This window comes from Pantherophis guttatus, chromosome 1 (assembly GCF_059756535.1).
Source record: "Pantherophis guttatus breed Tessera chromosome 1, ASM5975653v1, whole genome shotgun sequence".
NCBI classification, from domain to species: Eukaryota; Metazoa; Chordata; class Lepidosauria; order Squamata; family Colubridae; genus Pantherophis; species Pantherophis guttatus.
Window position 1 is genome coordinate 228,670,473 of NC_142063.1, and position 20,231 is coordinate 228,690,703.

Sequence of the window (20,231 nt, forward strand, 5' to 3'; positions counted from 1 at the left end):
TCAGAAGTAATCACATGTCATGATGAGTTTTACCTAATTTAGGCCTTAAAAGACAGTGTTATTTTACATTACACAGAAAACAGTAAATGTCACCACTATAAGTTGTGGAGATGTTCTGGAATATAGACTGGAAATTGGTGTTTAATTCATTTTTCCCCTTTCAATCGAGTTGGCTGTAAGCAGTCATCAAATGTGAATCAGATGCTGGGAATTAAAAGTGGGGAGTTGAGCCAGGAAGCAAACAGGAGTCAAAACCAAGCTAGATGCCAGATGTTAGAGCCAAGAACAAAGCAGCTGTCAAGACCAAAGGATAAAGATACAAGTCATGCCTGATGAATAAGCAAAAACATACACACAAGAATGCACATGAAAGGCTATGATTATATTTGCATAACAAGTGTACCCATATTTAATTGAACCATGGTTTTCTAAGTTAACTTGATTTTTCTGGGTTCCCATGTCACAATGAACTATAAACTAAGCCAAGTATATGTGGTTTGATGTTACAGCAGTTGACTACCCCTTAAGTAAGGTCTAACCTAAACAGAAAAACATTCTTCTTGTCCAGGAGAACCCAGATTCCTGGTTTGGGGCAGTTGTTTCAATTCACAGTTCAATGGCTTGATTAACAAATATGCATGGCACCATTTCTCTTCTTCTGTGCTCCTCAATTGTTATTTATTATATAAGATTATTATTATTATTAATAATAATAATAATAATAATAATAATAATAATAATAATAATAATTTTATTTCTATACCGCCCTTCTCCCGAAGGACTCAGGGCGGTGTACAGCCTATTTAAAAACACAAGACAAAACAGCAATTAAAATTTAAAATAATTAAATAAATTTGGCTCAATTAAAACCCCAGAAATTTAAAATACCCCAATTTAAAACTATTATGTTGATAGCCCGGCCTGGCGGAACAACAGGGTCTTCAGTGCACAGCGAAACACCCGGAGGTCGGAGATCTTACGTATTTCTGGGGGCAGTTCATTCCACAGGGCTGGGGCTCCCACAGAGAAGGCCCTCCCCCTGGGTGTCGCCAGCTGACATAACTTGGCCGATGGCACCCTGAGGAGACCCTCTCTGTGGGAGCGGACTGGTCGGTGGGAGGCTATTGGTGGCAGAAGACGGTCTCGAAGGTACCCGGGTCCTATGCCATGGAGCGCTTTAAAGGTGGTAACCAACACCAATTTATGATTTGCTGTAACCCAAATAGTAGATATCTGGAGTTTCTAAAAATATCATTTATAAAGTCAAGGCTCCTTTGAGTCTACCTCAACTCTTAATGACATCTTGCAAGTCTAAATGCACTCTCCCACTTATCTTTGTAAGAACTCGGGAGGATTTTATCTGAGATGCTTTTTCAGGTTAGTTCTGTTCTGCATTCAAGTTTCTTTTATCTAACTATTGTCTTTGTAGTGGCGCTTCCTCCTGTCCCTCAAGGCCATTTTCTCAGCCACCACTTCGAGTACAATGTTTCCCTTATAATGTTTGGCAAAATTGTAGCTTTGGAGATACAAAAATTGAGCCTTGGCCATTACCATGATTAGCATTTTCTTTCTAATACTATTCTGCTATGGATATGGTGAGAAACAGTTTGGGTAAAGTAGTGGTTAAATGAGTAGTGGTTAAATGCACCAGGCTAGAAACCATGACACTGTGAATTCTATTCGTTCTATTAGACATGAAGTCTGCTAGATGACTTTAGACCAGTCAGTCTCTCTGAGCCCTAGGAAGAAAGCAATGGTATATCACAGCAAGGACAGCAAAACAGCATATCTTACTGTGTTGTGAGACCCATACAATCATTTGCATAAAATATACTAAATATGCATATGGTACATTCCATTCATATTTAATGGACACTATGCACTTAAGGTCAACTTTAGCATGCAAGAATGTTTTCTTATATAGAAATGGCTATATGGGTGGCTATGGCAAACTCTGGAAATCATTTTTTACAATTCTCGAATTTTTGGTTTTTCAGATAATAGCTACTATGGAACCAATCTACCTACCTATAAAATAGTGGTGTAGTCAATTAAAAAAATTATTTAAGGCAAATTTACCACCCTCCTAGTTGTAGCAATGTGAATACTATCTCAATTTTCTTAATCTTTTATTCCCCATGAGGAATAAAAGGGGTAGAAACACTTCTGAACAAAATACTGGGTTGCAGCTACTAGTCTCATTTATTTCCTAAGAAGCCTATGGGACCATAGCAGCATTATTCAAAATAATGTTGAGGTGTGCACTTTGCATTTCAGTATGCTATCTTTCCATTTAATTTATTTTTAATTAAGAGACTCTAAAATGAAACTACATAGTAAGCTTGGCAGGCAGCAAAGAAGGTGTCTCCAAACGCATTTATAGCTTCAGGTACTATTGTTTAGCCCTGTTTATCATCTTTTAACCTGCTTATAACCTACTTATCTCCTTATAAGAGGTATTTTAAAAGTTAAATATTTATGTGCTACAACCTGATTGGAATACATTGGAGAATTAGTGGGATATAAGTGGCTTTAAATAAACTTACAATCTGTTTGTAAGAAGAGCTCCCTTCTCTTGCTATTCAAGTTTAAGACCTTCAGCCTCCTTCTTCAGTGGGCCTAAAGAATAGGGTTGACAAAAATCAAGATGGACCTGCACTTGGGGGAAGTGGGGCAGGTTTATTCTATTAGCACTCATTCATGAGACTCATCATTCTGTAGTGATCTACAACAGCCATTCTGTTGGGTAGCTTGAGAGAGAACATCACCATGTGGGCATGCCTTGTAAAAAGTACATACAGGTAATCCTTGATTTACGATGATTCGCTTAGCAATTGTTTGAAGTTAAGGAGAGGGTCTGTCATAATTTCAATTGCAGCCTGGATTCAAAGTTTCGATGTCTGCCCCCTCCCATCTGCAGTTGTGTGATGAGGTCAGTCGCCATTTGAACTTGGCATCCAAACTTGCCAATTGCAGAACCAAAGCATCCTCCTCGATGTTATGGAGGAGGCTAGGGATCTAAAAGCATACTTAGCTGTGGATAAGGTTGCATCCATGGAGAATTGCATGGCAACAATCAGCTTATTCAGGTCCTGGTGGAGCCTGGTCTCGTTGTGTGGAACCCTCTGCTTCATCTGCTGTAACCACAGCAGCGATGTGCAATTAAAAAATGAGGCTGCTGATGTGGCCTTTATCACCTAGGCTGAAGATTGGTGCACCTTGAGCAATGTCAATTCTACTTTTTTATCGTCTGGCTTAAGCCCTTCCGCTATGTCGCTGGAGACTAGTGCGGGTGAGACAAGTGATGCCACTGGAGCATCTACCTTGGGCAATTGTAGTTGGTTCTCCAATTCTGATGCCAGATTGTAAAAGCAATGGTCAAGGCCGCTTGGAGTCAGGAGCAACCCTGGCTGTTCCCATTGTTGCTGCACCACATCTATAAATAATTCTGGGACAGGAACATCTTCCTGTACAATAGCTGGCTGAGAAAAGAGATGGTCACTGGGGCTCTTGGGACCCTTTGAGACTAGAGTGGGATCAAATCTTATCCCTGCAGTCACTCCTGCCTTATGAAGAATTGATTTGAAGATTGCAGGAGGGAAAAGGCCGGAGAAGGCTGGCACATCGGGGGTTAACCCCTCATCCTCCAATAATTCTGCCTCTCCTTGACTCCTTTCTTGCATCCTCTCCATCAGAAGATTCATCGGGTGATTGGGACTCCTGCCAATAGGACTGGTCCCTTGTTAAGTGCACACCCTGGGGTAGACTGGTAGAAGGTTCCACTGGAGGGGCTACAGGCCTGGGGATATTTTGCAATTTATCCTCTATGGCCTGAGAGACTGTCTGTACTATTAATAGTTTAAGCTCAGCAGGTAATTCCGAAATGCAGTGCTCACCTTACCGCAAACCTGCAGCAGTTGGTGTAAATGTTGCAGAAACCTCCTTTCTGGAAGAGGAAGGCTGCGCTGCAGCAGCTGTTGCTGAGCAGAAAGTAGAATCTGAGACCATGACATTATCAGTATGGTGAGACAAGTTAAAAGAATGTTCGCTTGCTCCCTCTGGTGACCAAGCCTGGGTAATTACAGGCTGTTGAGTCATCAACAGCTCAGAAGAGAAAGGGCCGGAACTTTCTCCTGCGGCCCTATTAATGGCCTGCTGAGACTGTTCCTTCTCAGTTCTGCAAATTTATCTCTCCAGAGCTTTATGCCTTCTGCTGGCATTTTTTTCAGAAGCCTTAGAATGCTTCTGCTTCCCCTGGGCCCCAGATTGGGAAGAGGCCTCCTTAATGGGGGCTGTTTCTTTATCCAGTGAAGCACTACAGGAGGGTTGTTTCTTGGCTCTATGAGCTCTTCCCTCCATTTTGCAATTTGAATAATGCAACCCTTACTGCAACCACTTGCAATCTCCTGCAAGCCCAATGCAAATAGGAAGCCTAGCTGAGACTAGGCAGGGAGTTGAAGCCTTACCAGGCTAGCAGGGCAAATATGAGTGTGCCTAGCTGCAACAAGGCAGGGACTCCAAGTAAACAAGCCTCCAGTGAGGCTGTGGCTTTTTAATATGCCCAGTTACCACTGGGCAGGGATTCTACCTCTCCTGAGGTCTTCAGCCACTGAGTGTACCTAGCCAAGACTAGGCAGGGACTCCTTCTCACTCCGGCAAGGCAAGGTGGGGCCATGCACACTTTCCTTGGCTCCGCTGCTCAATTTGTCCCCCTCACGATCTCGCTGTCTGAAATTCCTAGGAATGGCAGGAATCACTTGAAACATCTCTTCAGGTTAAGACCAAGCCGAAACTGGAGCAGAGAGGAGGAGGACGGGGGCATGGCCCAAAAGAAATTGACAGCTCAGTCTCAACAGGAAACAGACTAATCAACCATCCTTGGCCACTCCTGGGAGCTTTCAAGAGAATGAAGACTAATAAACAATAAAATACATAAGCTGGTCAGTATTCCCAAGAAAAGCTGGTTCAGGAGTGAAGTATATATTCTTTGGTTGATTTCAGCAACTAAAAATAAAGGGGACAAGGAGCAAACAAAAGATTGCATAAAGTGGCATGGGCTTCATCTATATATAACACAGATCTTTGTGCTTGTACAGTTTCATAAATTTAAAATTGATCCCTTGAAAACCAAAACTGCTCTGGGTCCAAAGGGTGTATATGCTGCTGAATTGCACTCCATCATCTATTTAGAAAGACCAAATCTTTCCATATGTATGGCGTAAAAATAAAACCAACAGTAATAGCATGCAAGTACCACCCCCCATCAGCAAAGACAACACATTTTTAAAAATACTCTCTTCCACAAATAAAGGGAACAATCGAATGAAAGACTCCAAGCCAATATAAACCATCAGCAGAGAAGTTTAGAGGGAAAAAAAACAACACTGCTGATAATAGATTGCTGAAATTAGAGTGTAATTGTGTAAGCTCTTTGTCCTGTGGACTGCAGAATTTCAGAATTCATTTTGATATGCCGCGCTCACACATAAGTAAGTCACTCTCTCTCAGCCCAATACATCTCACAGAGTTGTTGTGGGGAAAATAGGCGAAAAGTGTGTCAGATATGTTCACCATCTTGAGATATTTGTAAAAATAATAAAGGTGGGATACAAATTCAATAAATAAATATCCTGAATCTCAAGAGCAAGAAAAATCAAAGGTGTGTGCAGATTATACCTTCCTAAGGCTAGGGGGTTCTTTTGCATTTTTAAAATACGGTATAATCTAAAGTTTATGAAGCAGAAGACACAAGGGAATGAATTACACAGAATATAAGAGAATGAACATGAATAATAACACCCAAGTCAAAAACTCCAAGAAGCAACCAAATCAAAACAAGCAATCAGCATAATACTGCTGGGGGGAAGTGATATCTAATTTATATCAGTGATAGCTTGCTGAGTTTAGCTGTGCTTATGCACTCTGTTGTTTTATCCTGTTGACTATAAAGCCTTTGGAGCACTTTTGAAGACAACATTGCATATATAAAGTCATCTTGAACACTAACTTCAAAAGAAACCAAAGCATGTATAGATTATACATGCACATCTAAGCAGCAGATCAGACTTCTGCCTGCAATTACGTCTGTATGTAAATATATGCATGTGCTGCACAAACCTTTGATGCTACCTTTAGCATTCCCTCTGGAGTGTTTCTCTTCCTTAATCCTTATCTTGCCATGATTTCAGACAGCATTGAATGGATAGTGATGTGTGAACTTGAAGTGCTACCATATCATGCTTCCTTTGGGCCACAGCATATCCAATTTGACAGTAGGGATGATTTGCTGGTGTGCCTAGATCACCATTGGCATCACATGCTCATTTTCAGCAAATGCCAGGATTTTTTTGTTCCTGACCATCAGTCTTTGGATTGTTAACAGAGGGGAATGGGATGCCTAAGCATTAACACCTTTGTCTCCTGGCAGTGGACAGTGGGTTCTTTCTTGCGCTCACGTCACCATTGCTGCTGCAGGAATGGTATGGTACTCAGATATTTCATCAGTTGTCTTCCTTTTCCCTTGACTAGTCAATCTTAGTATAGTCTTCCCTTTTTCTATCCCTATTTCTTTCTTCATTGAATGTAAACTTCTCCCCTCTAACAGAATCATAACTGAGATGAGAAAGAAAAAGGAGGGAGGGATTAGGGCAGTGTGGAGATGATCACTCCTACCTGGGCAGCCCTAGCTGGTTTATGAAAAATTTCTGATAACTAAGGCTATGAAAGCCAATAAAGGAAAAGTGTGAAAGGTGTCTCACAACACACTACCCGTTCTGAACCAGCTTACTGATCATCACCTTTGGGCTGGTTTTAATTACTTGAAAATATATCAACTAGTAATGACTGAGTTGCATTAAGTGCTATGATTTCTCCACTGAAAGGCTGCACAATCCCTGGGACTAGCAGAAACAGATTCTTCTAGAAAATTAGGAATAGTTGTAAGATAGGTAGACTGGGAGGGGCCCAGCTGTGTTAATTTTTCTTTTTCAGCAAAGCTAGCTACATTGAGAATGCAAGGCAAGGTATGGGTGGGTATATTACCATCACTGTATACAGTCATCAGACTAAAAAATACTTCTGCTCTGAAGTTCAGAACCACTGCCTGAACAATGTATGATTACTGTTCCAATATTTTTGGTTTAATTTTTGCAAAGAATAAGGGTTTAAGTCAGTCATAAAGTAAAAAACAAAACAAAACAGTAATTTGAGGACTTCTTCTTGTCTCCTAACTGAAACAAATTCAGGCTTTGCTCAACCATTGTTTTTGTTTTTCCAATGCTTGCATTTTTAAAACCATTAAGCTACCCTTTTTGTTATTGTGATCTAAATGTTCTTTTGATTAAAATTCTGCTTTGATGACTGGGGGTAACAATGTATTGGCAACCTCAGAAATGCTAGCCAATCAGACCCATGCACAGCTGGTTCTCATGATGAAAAATTGGGGATAAATCTCTCCCTATATTTGTCTTCTTGGGCTTTTGCTCTAAATGTTGATGTCCATTTGATCCTGTTATGATATTTCAGCTAGGTGATATTTTTAGCCCTTCTGTCATTTCCTCCATCTGAGATATAATATCTTTTTTCTTTCTTTTTAAAATGTTTTCAGTTATGTTGGGGGCAATTTGCTGACTTTGTACACAGCTCAGAGTCCTGTAAAGCACTATGGATATTTAAGTCTAAGTGCTATTACTACCTGCTTCTTAAGTGAAAATCTTTATTTACAATTTAACATGCTACAAAGACATTTGAGAAGCAAATAGCTGAAAATGTAACATCCTCTCTGATCCATGTTTACCAGCAGCCAACTGCTGTTGATTTGAATTCAGCAGTAATTCTTGTCAGAGGATGTATTCAGGTTGCTGAAAGAATACTGAGCAATTTAGCTGCTGAATATCTCATTAAAAATAAGAATAAAATACTTAAGAGTCATCTTGGAGGCAGAGCATGAGCTTAGCTCAGCTATTGGTGATATTTGTTTATTAAATTTATATGCTGCCCATTTCACTGTCGTGAATGACTGGGCAATTTACAGTAGTATAAAATAATAGGCGTAAACACATTAAAAGCAGTAAAAATAAGATTAATAACAAAAGTTTAAAACCAAGAGAACAGACAGTATTGGTGGTGGACTTTTGTATCTCAAAAGTCTTTGTATTCCAGCTCCAGCATAGCACAGTCCCATTGCTAACTCCAATGCTAATCAACAGAGCCATGTTTTAAGGCCAGAAGGGTGGATGTTTATGGAGATTCTCAATCATCCAGATCATGGTTGTCCCAAAGGTCTTGATAGTACAGGGGTTTAGTGCACCCTGTAATTAACACAGCTGCCTGCAATTTCTGCTGGTTCGAATCTCTCCAAGGCTCAAGGTTGACTCAGCCTTCCATCCTTTCTAAGGTAGGTGAAATGAGGACCCAGTTTGTGGGGGCAATAAGCTGACTTTGTATAAAACATACAAAAGAATGAAGGCTATTGCTTAACGCATTGTAAGCCGCCCTGAGTCTCCGGAGAAGGGCGGCATATAAATCAAATAAAATAAAAAAAAAGGTGCTTTTTCCAAAAGGTATCTGGACTTTCTTAGTTTTTTCTTTGAAAACATTTTGATTTTCATTCAAGAAGCTTCTACAGTTCTGACAATTGAACTGAAGAAGCTTCTTGGATGAGAAGCAAAACATTCTCAAAGGAAAAAAACCAAGGAAGTCCAGTTGTCTTTTGGAAAAAGCACCTTTGGGACAACCAGAAGGGTGGAAGCAGATGTCACCTCAGAAGACAAGTTGTTCCACAGGTGGGGCATTCACAGAGAAGGCTCTTCTCATTAACCTTGCTATGCAAAATTTGTTAGCTGATGGAGTTTGAGGAACACCTCTTCTGCCAGTGCAAATAGGATGGGCCAAGCCAATCCCATTGGAGCAAGATGGTGCCTCAGACAACTGGCTTAAGCCATGAAGTGCTTTAAATGCAAAAACTAACACCTTGAATTGGAGCTGGAAGCAAACCGGCAACCAATGCAGCTGACATAACAGTGATGTTACATATGCCATCCTAGGGGCCTCCAGAAGTGTCTATGAAGTAAAAAGTAGATTTATTAAAAAATGCATGAGATTAAATCTTCTCACTTCTACCTAAACTACATTTTGGAGAGGAAGGTGAGGAGATTCCCTCTCATCTCTTAAATACATTTAACTAAGAATAGGCCAGGTCATGAAAATTGTGTAGTAGAAGTCTTAAAGTAGATTTGATATAGTTGGGGGAGGATCAAAGAATACCCCTGCAACACAAATCTCTCTTCTAAATCAGAAAAACCTGTTCATATGGAACATCAGCTTTCTCCCTTGTCCCTGCCCCCCAAATGTTAAGATCAGTCTCCTGCTACCAGAAAGTTGCTCACTCTGCCTTAAACCATGGTTTACGTGCCAAAATAACTCTTATGCAAGCTACAAATTATGACTCTTCATTTATAAATCTAGATTCAGTACCTCTAATTGCTAACCTGTAAAAGTAGTTTCAATAAATCTTCACGGCTTTTTGGTCACACTTTTTAAATTGGCTTGACATTTAAAAAAAACCTTTACTCTTGTATCTCCAAATTTACTGGATAACATCTTACTTGCACATATTCTGAATGTTACGGTGTTATTGTCAAACTAGATATGTCTGTGGTGGTCAAGATTGAAAGATTGATTTGATATGTTTTATAATTTAGTGTTACATGAACTCATTCCGTTCATTTATCTGTACCTATTTCATTTTAGTATTTTTGAAATCACATAATCATGGTTATTACATTCTCTTGTTTTAATTGCTTTACTTATCTTGCATGTGAGAGGTTTTCACTGTTCTTTTTGGTAGGGAACATACAAGATTTAGAGAGAGACACGATTAAGCAATTTATATTTTAAACTTTTTTTTTGTCTTTACAGGCTGGAAATAATACTTTGTTACTATTTTTAGGGACAATTTCAATCCCATTCTAAAGTGTGCCATAACAGCCATTAGGTTGAAATCATTTTTAAAGAAAAGGCTAAGAGACCATCTCATGTTCCTGTAAGTTTGAATGTTCTATTATTTTGGCAGTAAATTTTCATCCAAAGTACTCTCTGTCTTTCTGAGCAAACTAAAAATAATAAGGGGGTCATATCAGTGGTGGGTTTCAAATTTTTTTACTACCGGTTCTGTGGGTGTGGCTTGGTGGGTGTGGCATGGCTTGGTAGGCGTGGCTTGGTGGGTGTGGCAGGGGAAGGATACTGTAAAATCTCCATTCCCACCCCACTTCAGGGGAAAGTTACTGCAAAATCCACATTTCCTCCTGATCAACTGGGAATTGGGAGGCAGAGAATAGATGGGGGTGGGGCCAGTCAGAATTTTTACTACCGGTTCTCCGAACTACTCAAAATTTCTGCTACCAGTTCTCCAGAACTGGTCAGAACCTGCTGAAACCCACCTCTGGGTCATATATGCTAACACCTCTTCAGGTGGCAACATATAGTCCATCTGAGCAGATCTCAGAAACTAAACCAGATTGACCCTGGTTAATAAGAGTGGGAAGACATTCAAGAATTCCAGTTTGTAGATTACACTGGGAAATTGTAAAAACATCTCAGGAAGTGCTCGTGGCAGACCATTTCTGTCGTGATCACAGTCCTAATGAACTCAGCTTAATTTTGATTTTATCAAAGTTCCACCAAGTTAGTCTGTATTTTACATTAGCAAACAAGCATCAGATTGGGAAAGCTAGAATCTCAAGCAAAAAAGGGTATTTTTGTATACCCCGCTAGCCAGTTCTTGAAAACAAAACAAAAGAAAGAAACCAGAGATACAAGAATATATGGCCATGACATCCTCTGGTCCTGTTCCGGGTGAAGTTCTCCCATTCTACTTAGCCGATTCTTTTCTTTGCATTCTATTTACAGTTTATGTAAATAGAATCCGCTTCCTAGTCAAACCATTTCATATATGTCAGGAGTACATACACATACACAGATAGATAGACTTTGACTTACAATGATTCGTTTAGTGACAGTTCAAAGTTACAATAGCACTGAAAAAAGTGACTTACGACTTTTTCACACTTAATGACCATTGCTGCATCCCCATGGTCATGTGATCAAAATTCAGATTCTTGGCAACTGACTCATATTTATGACAATTGCAGTTTCGCAGGGTCATGTGATTTTTTAAAAAAACCATCTGACAAGCAAAGTCAACGGGGAAGTCAGATTCATTTAACAACCATGTTACTAACTTAATAACTGCAGTGATTCACTTAACAAGGTCATAAAATAGGGCAAAACTCAGTTAACAACTGTCTTTGGGCTCAGTTGTGGTCGTAAGTCGAGGACTACCTGTATATAAACTCTTTGCACATGGTGTTCTTGCAGCATGTCTAGTTTGGTCTTATTCCTTCTTTTAGCTGTGAGTAAGATATTATGCCCATAAGAATTCAGAGAGTGTCATGGTTAAGCAACTGAGCTGTGAAGTACTCCTTCCGCTATGAATCCCTAAGTCCCTCTCTCTCAGCCTCATTGCCCTAGAGGCCATTGTAAGGAATACAAACTAATGTAGGCAAAAGTCTCTGAGCACTCAAAAACAAATAAATATTAGGAAAACAGAAGATAATTGTTCCGAATTACATAGGTAGACATGTAGTGCAACTTACATTATGTAATTCTGCCCTGAATGAAACATACACACAAAAATCAGTAACTCAGGATAACTGATGTTTGTGGGCAGCAGGAAATAAAATAGCCAAGATTGTAAAAGTGAAGTGGAGAATTTTTAAGGGAAATATTCCATATATGGTTATATATTATATCTGCTGAGACCCTGTCCTTCTCCTTAGGTATGTGTTACAATCAATTCATTTTTCTCACTCTCCTTTTATCTTTTTACTTAAATGAGAAAAGGCAACTATAGAAATTGTCAGGAGAATTCTCTGGAAGCACACTTTAGCATACTACATGCAAGGGGGAATTAACAGGGAGCACACCGTTTTCTTCCTGTCAGCGATGTTGCAGGGTACGAACTCTCTGCCTTGCAATGATGAGCTTCCCCAAAAGCAAATCAGATAGCAGCCATCCCCGCTTCTCTGCCGCATCAGTGCCGTAAGTAAGGGCAGCTTGCCTCTGGTCAGTTGATGTGCAAGGTATGACCAAGTCTGACAAACTGATAAGATGTGGCTACATTTAACATGAGGGGGAAGACTCCCCTGCTGTTGTGCCCGGATCAAGTGTGGGACATCAGAGGCAGCGTGGTGAAACCAGACACCCTTTCTTTCAGGCAGGAGTCATACCCAGGCAGGGCTGTTTGTGACACAAACCTAACTCTTTTAATATTATTACCAGATTTGCAAGCTATTAGCATAGGCTTTTGTAGAAACTGGTGCCGGAGTTCAGGGCTGCCCTGTCATACAGTTAGATTCTCAGTCTCCGCTGAGTGGGAGGGTCACACTGTGTGAGACTAATAAGGACAGAGATGCATCCCCCTTCTCCCTTTCTTTAGAGACTCCAGCAACTCCTCAGCAGCTCTGTACTGGCCTTGGCTCTGCTTCTGGGGGAAACTTAATAAATAAAAATTGAAGGTAAGAGCCTCTTCTTTATGACCAGCTGATTTATGCCAAGCCTAGCCCACAGTACTGTCTGCTCTGCTGTTGAGTTTTGTCAGCATTTAAGTGAGCTCTCGGTGAATTTTGTGATAGATTGCCTGCTGATAGATAGATTGCTTCTTTGATGCTGATTATGTCATGCAGCTTGCCGAGTTTTGCGATGGCAGAACAGGCGTTTGTTTGCACAAGAACCTTGATTGAAAATGCGTTGCCTTTTCTGAGAGCACAGGACACAGTTGAAAACTAAGGCTTAATGTATACAAACTGGTAGAGCGAGAATGGATTCTATGGAGAGTTTTCGTTCACTTTCTAGAATGTTAAAGTAAACAGCTCTTAAGTGTGTATATATGTGTTGAGGTGGCTGTTGCTCTTTTTCATAGCTGGACCACAATATTGAAATGTGTATTGTGTAGGTAGGACACTTAGTGGAATAAAGATATAGCTTAAAGGAATGCTGGAATTTTGACGGGTTGTGTTTCCCATGAGAAACTACAATGTTTCTGCATTTTTACTGGGTCAAACTCTCTCAGTCTCCTGTGCTATTTTGAAGATTTGGGATCAAGAAAAGCGATCTCTCTGAGGCTAAGCAAAGAGGGTAAAGTGCATCATTATTTGTAAATGAATTTCTAGTATTCAGTTAAAGGAGTCATTCCATTTCTCTTGTGATTTTATTCTGAGTCGAAATTGTATCTTTCCCTACTGATGCTATTTCTGAAGTCTTTACTATTCTGCTGTATTGTGTTGCTGTTATGCATAATCACAAATGTATCTAGGGCATTGCTTTCAGCAAAGGTTAGAGAGTACCATTCCTATGAAGGGGAAGAATTTTAAATGACCCATTCTAATCTGAAGGCTCTGAGTAGGCTACCCTTTATTTGGATTGTGCTTCTTTTCTCTTTGTTATTAGTAAAGAACAAAATGTAAAGACGTTTGCAGATTTCAGAGTACAACCTTACTATACTTCCACTGTTCATTTCACTTTGCTATGCTGAAAAGATAATCCAGCCATTCTCATCCTATACCTCACACCACAATAAGTGTAGGTTTGATGTGTATTTCTTCTTGGTCAGGTATAAGAGTCCTACTTCAGCTATTCCACAGCATGCTTAGTTTACCACTCATAGAGGACAAACCTATTTTTAAAAATGTACAAAGTCCATGAAAGCAGTTTTCTCTTTTCTCCTAGCTCTTTTCTGCAGTCATAGAGTCACCCTTACTATTTTAATCATAGCTTTGGAGAGGGCCTCCTGAGGCAGAAGCTATAGCAAGTTGCTTTTTGCCTCAATATTAAAGAATTCTTTCAAGGATGAGTTCTTCTGAGTTTACCTAAGAATAGCATATGTTTATGAAGACCTGAAGCTGTGCTTTGTCTGCTTCCCATGATGCCTAGAAAGAAACCTGTGAATTATCCTACATATTTGTATCGGTTCCTTGTAAAATTGCTCCACTGTCTTAGCCTGTGGCTGAAATTAGCCCAGAGTTCACACTTTTCTGACATATGAGCGTAACTGAAATTGTCCTCAGTTTGGGCCACATGTTCACATTGTGGATTTACGAGAACTGTGATGAAAGCATGCAGTTTCCCAATAGAAAAGATGTTGGGTGGTGTTAATCAGGATGTGAATGGCTTAAAATAGAAACATCTTTGGTAGTAAGGAAGTAGTCACAAGAAGACACACTGGCTTCTTTTTAGCGTCTGTACTTTGTGACTCTAAGAATACTAAAGACAAGATATATTGTACTTATTAAAGAGGTAAAAACATTCCTGTCTTGATGACCACTGGTATCAACCCCTCCCCCAAAAGTTTCTATACCTGCCTGTTTTTAAAAGATCAGAATAAGAAGGCATGATAACTGTACCAGCTACTAAAGCGTCAGTGGCAGACTTTTATTGAGTTACTTCAAGGTTTAAGGCCTGATCAGAATACCTCTGATGAAATGAGATAGTAAAAGCTGTGGTAAGGTGATACATGCGAGTTGAAACTTGCCTTTTTGGAATCCTCTTGATGGTTTGTAAATAAATATTTTAATCGTGGAAGACCTTTAAAATGCATGACTTTCCCCTTGCCATTTGAATCAGGGCCATATAGCATCGTGTCCCGTCCCCACAATATTGTGCAACCTCCTTACTATATTAATCTGCTACCTGTATCAGCCAGGCCTAAATGGGAAGATGGACCAGCCAAACTCCACAGATCAACTAAATTGCAAGAAATGAGTTGAGGGCGCGAGGGAAATAAGCACTTGCACAAGCAATCTAAAATGATTCAATCTGGGATTGGCTGCTGCTAGCTTGCTTATATCTCCTTATTAGTCTTCTGAGTGTGACCTCCCTGGGGACTTTGGGGAAGTAGTCAGGCACATAGGCAGCACCCTCCCCCCCCTCTACACAGCTGCAAGAGAGGTGCCAATCCTAGAGCAAGAGGATGGACCATTTTTCCAATCCAACTTTGGTCATGGGTGCCTGAGCTTTCAGAGAGGAAGGCAAAAGGCAGAAGACGAAACACTAGCTTGACTACTGGAGCTTGGTAAGGGGATCCATGTCAAGGGAAAGGGAACATATTCCCATGTCAAGGGAATGTACCGGAACATTCTTGCTCAGGTAAGGGAACGGATGTAAAATAGGAGTTCATTCAAATAGCACTATATTCTGTCTTTTGTGCTTGATCTTCACCCTGACACATGGCAAGTAGTTATATTGACTAACTAATATCACCAACTCTTTTTTCCTCTGTGAAAGTTTCCCTGTTTTTAACAGATCAACACCATCTAAAGTAGAAATTCAACAGGTTGCAGACATGGTGATTGCTTTTCTGCTGCCTTTTTTTTTGTTGTTGTTGTTGCTGAATATGCAGTTATTATGCTTAAAAATGATTGTGACAACTTTGCTAAAGGAGAGCTCTTTGCCTACATCGAGTTGCTCTCCTCTCATTTGAGAGTCACCAGCAAATACATTTTGCACTTGCACAGATTAAGTGATACCTGTTCTAGGCTCTCCACCATGCAGGTAGTCCTCGAGTTACACTTCATTTAGTGACCATTCAAAGTTACAACAGTACTGGCCATTTTCACACTTAACAATCATTGCAACATCCCCATGGTCATGTGATCAAAACTCATCCACTTGGCAACTGACTCATATTTATGACAGTTGCAGTGTCCTGGAGTCATGTAATCACCTTTTGTAACCTTCTGTCAAGCGACGTCAATGAGGGAACCAGATTCATTTACCAACCATGTTACTAACTTAACAACTGCAGTGATTCACTTAACAACTGTGGCAAGAAAGTTCATAAAATGGGGTAAAATTGACTTAACAAATGTTTCACTTAGCAACAGAAATTTTGGGCTCAATTGTGGTCATACATTGAGGACTACCTGTATTGACTCATCTAATGTCTTTCACTTAGAAGTTTAAGTGTCAAAATGGCCATAGGCTAATAGATTTGTGGAGTTCTGTACAAGATTCTTTTGCCCTAGGGTCAGTGAAGAATTTAAGCCTACACTTTTTCTCACTCAGTTATTCCTGAATTTCATTGTGTTGTGGTATAAATATTGTATTATTACATGTAAAAGTGTTTTGGGCTAGAAAAAGTAATAAAGCGGCGCACAATGAAAAAAGTGTAACCAAAATGCATTAAACACGATTCTCATTGTTTTTAAACAGTTAAAACAAGAACCTCTTGGCAGACAATTTTTCCCAGAAAACTATGAGACATTTATCATAATTGTGGTTGAGATGCTTCTTATGAATTAAGTGGAAACCAATCTCCTGTTTTCTTCTCCTTCAGTTCTGCAAAGAACATTGGAACATCTAAGGGCAGGTGTTTGTATAGAACTCCGCCTTCTCAATGCATTTAACATTCTTTTCAGACCTGCCAGTATCAGTAAACCAAAAAACAAAACAAAACCCCTCTCTTAGTCATGGGCACTCCTTGGATGGCTTTGGGCCAATCCAGCCTACCTCACAGGATTGTATAGAAGAAAATTGAAGAAGGACATGCCATGAACATCATCTTGAACTTCTAGAGGAAATACAACATACATACACCTAATTAATAAATATTAATATTCTCATGCATAGATCCAGATTGAGGGAAGACTTAAAACATCTTGTCTCACACCTAAAGTGGTGGATATGATGCAAAATAGTACAGGAAATTAAAATCTGGAGATTCATATAGCACTGATTTCAGTCTTGGAAGAAATAAATGCTACCTGCTTAAAAAAACATAAATGCTCACAGCAGACTACAAGAAGTTAGTGGTTTGCTACACATCAAGAATTTCTGTAGTAAACTCCAGGAAGGTATTCCAGGTTAATATACAGACTCCAAGAAGATTCTGAAAATGTTACTATATCTTCATGCAGAATGTGGAGTATGAATAAAAGGCTGATAAACACATTGGACTATGAGACTTGGCAGAAAGAAAGAGTCTAAGGCAAATGCTAGCTAGAACATATTTATCTATTTCTACAGAAGTAATTTTTTTTCCCCTGGAAGCAAAGAGTTTCTGTTTCATTTGGAATGGAAGAATGCTTTTCCTTTTTCTAACTTTCTTTCTTTCTTTCTTTCTGTATGAATTCTTCCCCTAAATTTAAAACAACCAAGAATTATCTGCAGAAAAAAGGCTGGATTAATTGGATTCTGTAGCTACACATCAAAGAACATCTGTTTCTCATAGATGTGTATTAAGCTTCTAAATCTGTTTATTAAGCAAGAGGTAGCCATCATCACTATCAGAGGTGCAAACTCATGTCGTCATGGCAGCCACACATGATATATCGGGACTTTCCCCCCTTTGCTAAACCGGGCATGGGCGTGGCAGCACATGACGCATCTGGCCCATGGGCCAGGAGTTTGACAGCCCTGATCACTATGGTTTTTCCCATAAATGGACCATCAGAAAGTTGAAGAAACACTGATTCTTTTGACATGCGGTGTTGGAAAAGAATATTGATAATGCTATGGGTTCCAAGAACAACATATAATTCAGTATTAGATGAAATAAAACTGAATACATACTCAAATAATGAAGCAAAAGCTAACATACTCTGGACTCATAATACAATAATAAGAATCATTGGGAAAGATCCTGTTCCATAGAAAACTTGTAGGCAATGGAAAAAGAGGCTGACAAAACACTGAGGGTCTAGATACTTTCACTGATAACATGAGCAGAAGCTTACACAAACTCAAAGAAGCAATGAAGTTTACTGGGGCATAAAGAATCAGAATGCAATGAATAAATTAACTGTGCTGTGGCATGGAGAAGGATGGTATTTTTTGGAGGATGAGAACTTCCAATCAGACCCTTCAGGAGCTTGGGGAAGTATAATTTTGCTAGCTTCCTCCAGATGAATCCCTGTGCAAACCTTGTAAGCAGATGAATTGTGGTAGGAATGAAGAGAGAGAGTCAGTTTCAGATTAGTAGAAACACCAGTCTGCATATGATATACACAGATGTCTGGGCAGATATGAATGTGTTTCATTGCCAGAGAGGGAGAAAATGGTTTGTCACCTCCAAAACAGGACGCCCAACACAAAAGACAATAAAGGAGAATATTTGTAGTTTAAGGTTGAAATGGTGCTCTCTAACCTTGGTTGTTTTCTTACAGACATTTCATTCCAAACTAAGTAATATTATCAGCACTAGTCTAGACCATCTTTTGGCAGCCATTCAAGTAAAAGATTTTAAAACAAGGCCTGGGCCACCTTAAATTAAGGGGTGTGCAAGCCTCTCAAACATAGATGAGTCTGATTTTGTTGTGAGTTGTGCACCCATAAATTGAAAAAGATAGATAGAACTCTGTTTATTCCTCTGGAAATTAAACAAAAGATATTTTTCTGGATTTCACTGCTTTTAATTTTTGTTTATGTGGTTTCCAAAATTAAAGCAAATGTATTCTGTTCTGAATTACTGTTGCTAATTGTTTTTCATTATCAGATTAATCCTGCCTTCATAAAGATAAAATTAATGAATGAATGAATATATATATATATATATATATATATATATATATATATATATATATATATATATATATATATATATAGGTTTACGTAGGTAGAACCTGGCTAAAGAGACATACACATAAAACCTACGAAAAAGAAAGAAAAACAAATATATATATATATATATATATATATATATATATATATATATATATAAAAAATATTTTCAAATCTTAAATTTTGTTGAATTTGAAAAATAAAAGTTTGTCCTACTCCTCTTTTACCCCTTTAAATCTAAATATAGGAGAGCTACATTCCAGTCTAATATGATGACTAGCTCAGCATTCTACTATAGTGAGTGTATTTTGCTTAAATTTAAATAACAAAGGCAAAAACTCTGAAATAAAAATGTAAATCTGCTGTTACTAATAATTTAATGGCTTATTGACCAAAATATGTAATCTTTGTGCAGCTGTCTGAAACTTATTACTCATCAGTCTTTTAAAAGTAGTCGAGAAAGATCATTCCCTCTGTAAAATTCAATGACTATATTATTGCTTTTTCTGTAGTGTTACTGTCACCCTGATGATAGAGATTGTTTAAAATAGATTCTTCTTTGTTTCCACTTAACAATATTTTATAATGCTGTAAAAAAGTGCAAGCTAATTTCAGCTGTACTGCTATCAGACATGAGTTACTTCAATAAGCAAACTTAACAAAATACTCTATAATTATAACAGATAAAATGTAACAAAAATGTAAAACATTGATAATATTCATTTGATAACTCCATACCTAAATTTTAAAAAATTCTCCCAGAAAATAAAATAAAGTAGCCTTATGAACAAAAACTAAATAATGTAATTACAAAGCTGAGAACAAATGATTTCTGAACAGCTGTTACAGTCAAAAACATAATTTTCAAAAACTGGAGATTGTCCATTCCTCCACACACAGAAAAATGATTGAGGATTAGCTCTAGCAATTAAGAAAAAAGATACATTTTTGATCATCAAGATGTTCTTGGCTAATATACAAACATTTCATCTCCATTTTTAGATCTTTATGATAATTAGTACATAGCAGGGAATTCTATCTTGTAATTGCTCACACACACCTTTTCTTTCTCTAGGATATGTTGCTGGATGTGTTTATGAGTAAAGCCTGTATAAATGTGCGTGTGAAAAGCTTATTCCGATTGTTCATAATTATTCTGGTTTTATATCACTCACTACAGTATATCTTAAATTATGAGGATGGGTGGGTACAGGAAGAAGTTCCTTGATTGAGATGTTTTTTTAGAAAAACATCTTTAGCTTTAGAAAAATTTAATAACACCTAATTTATAAAAAGAAAAAAGAAAAGAAAGAAGAAAACATTCGGCACTAATTTTACTTGTTTGGTTGAATGGATGTTACCAAGTAAGCTATTCTTTTTACCATGCTCCATTTAATAATAGACTATCAAGCTGAAATCATGGTCAGCACTGTCTGCCTCATTAATTTCATTTGGGCAGGCCATGCAGCAGAAAAGATAGCTGAAAAATCCACACTTCTTATTTGTTCCCCATTTTAGCCCAATCATCTCTTCTCTCTTCCTAAAACCAGTAGCTATGAGATAATAACTCAAAAAGTAGGGAAACTCCTAACCCTTTGGCTATTCATAATTATACCGTT

The 20,231-nt window shown here is 38.6% G+C and overlaps 1 protein-coding gene and 1 long non-coding RNA gene across 4 annotated transcripts in view; one reads left to right on the forward strand and one right to left on the reverse strand.

Annotated features, from left to right (window-relative positions):
- LOC148116797 (uncharacterized) overlaps positions 1–20,231 on the reverse strand; it is a 98,158-nt gene that overhangs the window by 37,218 nt on the left and 40,709 nt on the right. The gene's annotated exons all lie outside the window — the stretch shown is intronic.
- COL19A1 (collagen type XIX alpha 1 chain) overlaps positions 12,326–20,231 on the forward strand; it is a 174,669-nt gene continuing 166,763 nt past the window's right edge. For both annotated transcript variants that reach the window (XM_034431974.2, XM_087882487.1), the window contains exon 1: positions 12,326–12,575. The gene's annotated coding sequence lies outside the window, so the exon portion shown is untranslated. The remainder of the gene's footprint in view (positions 12,576–20,231) is intronic.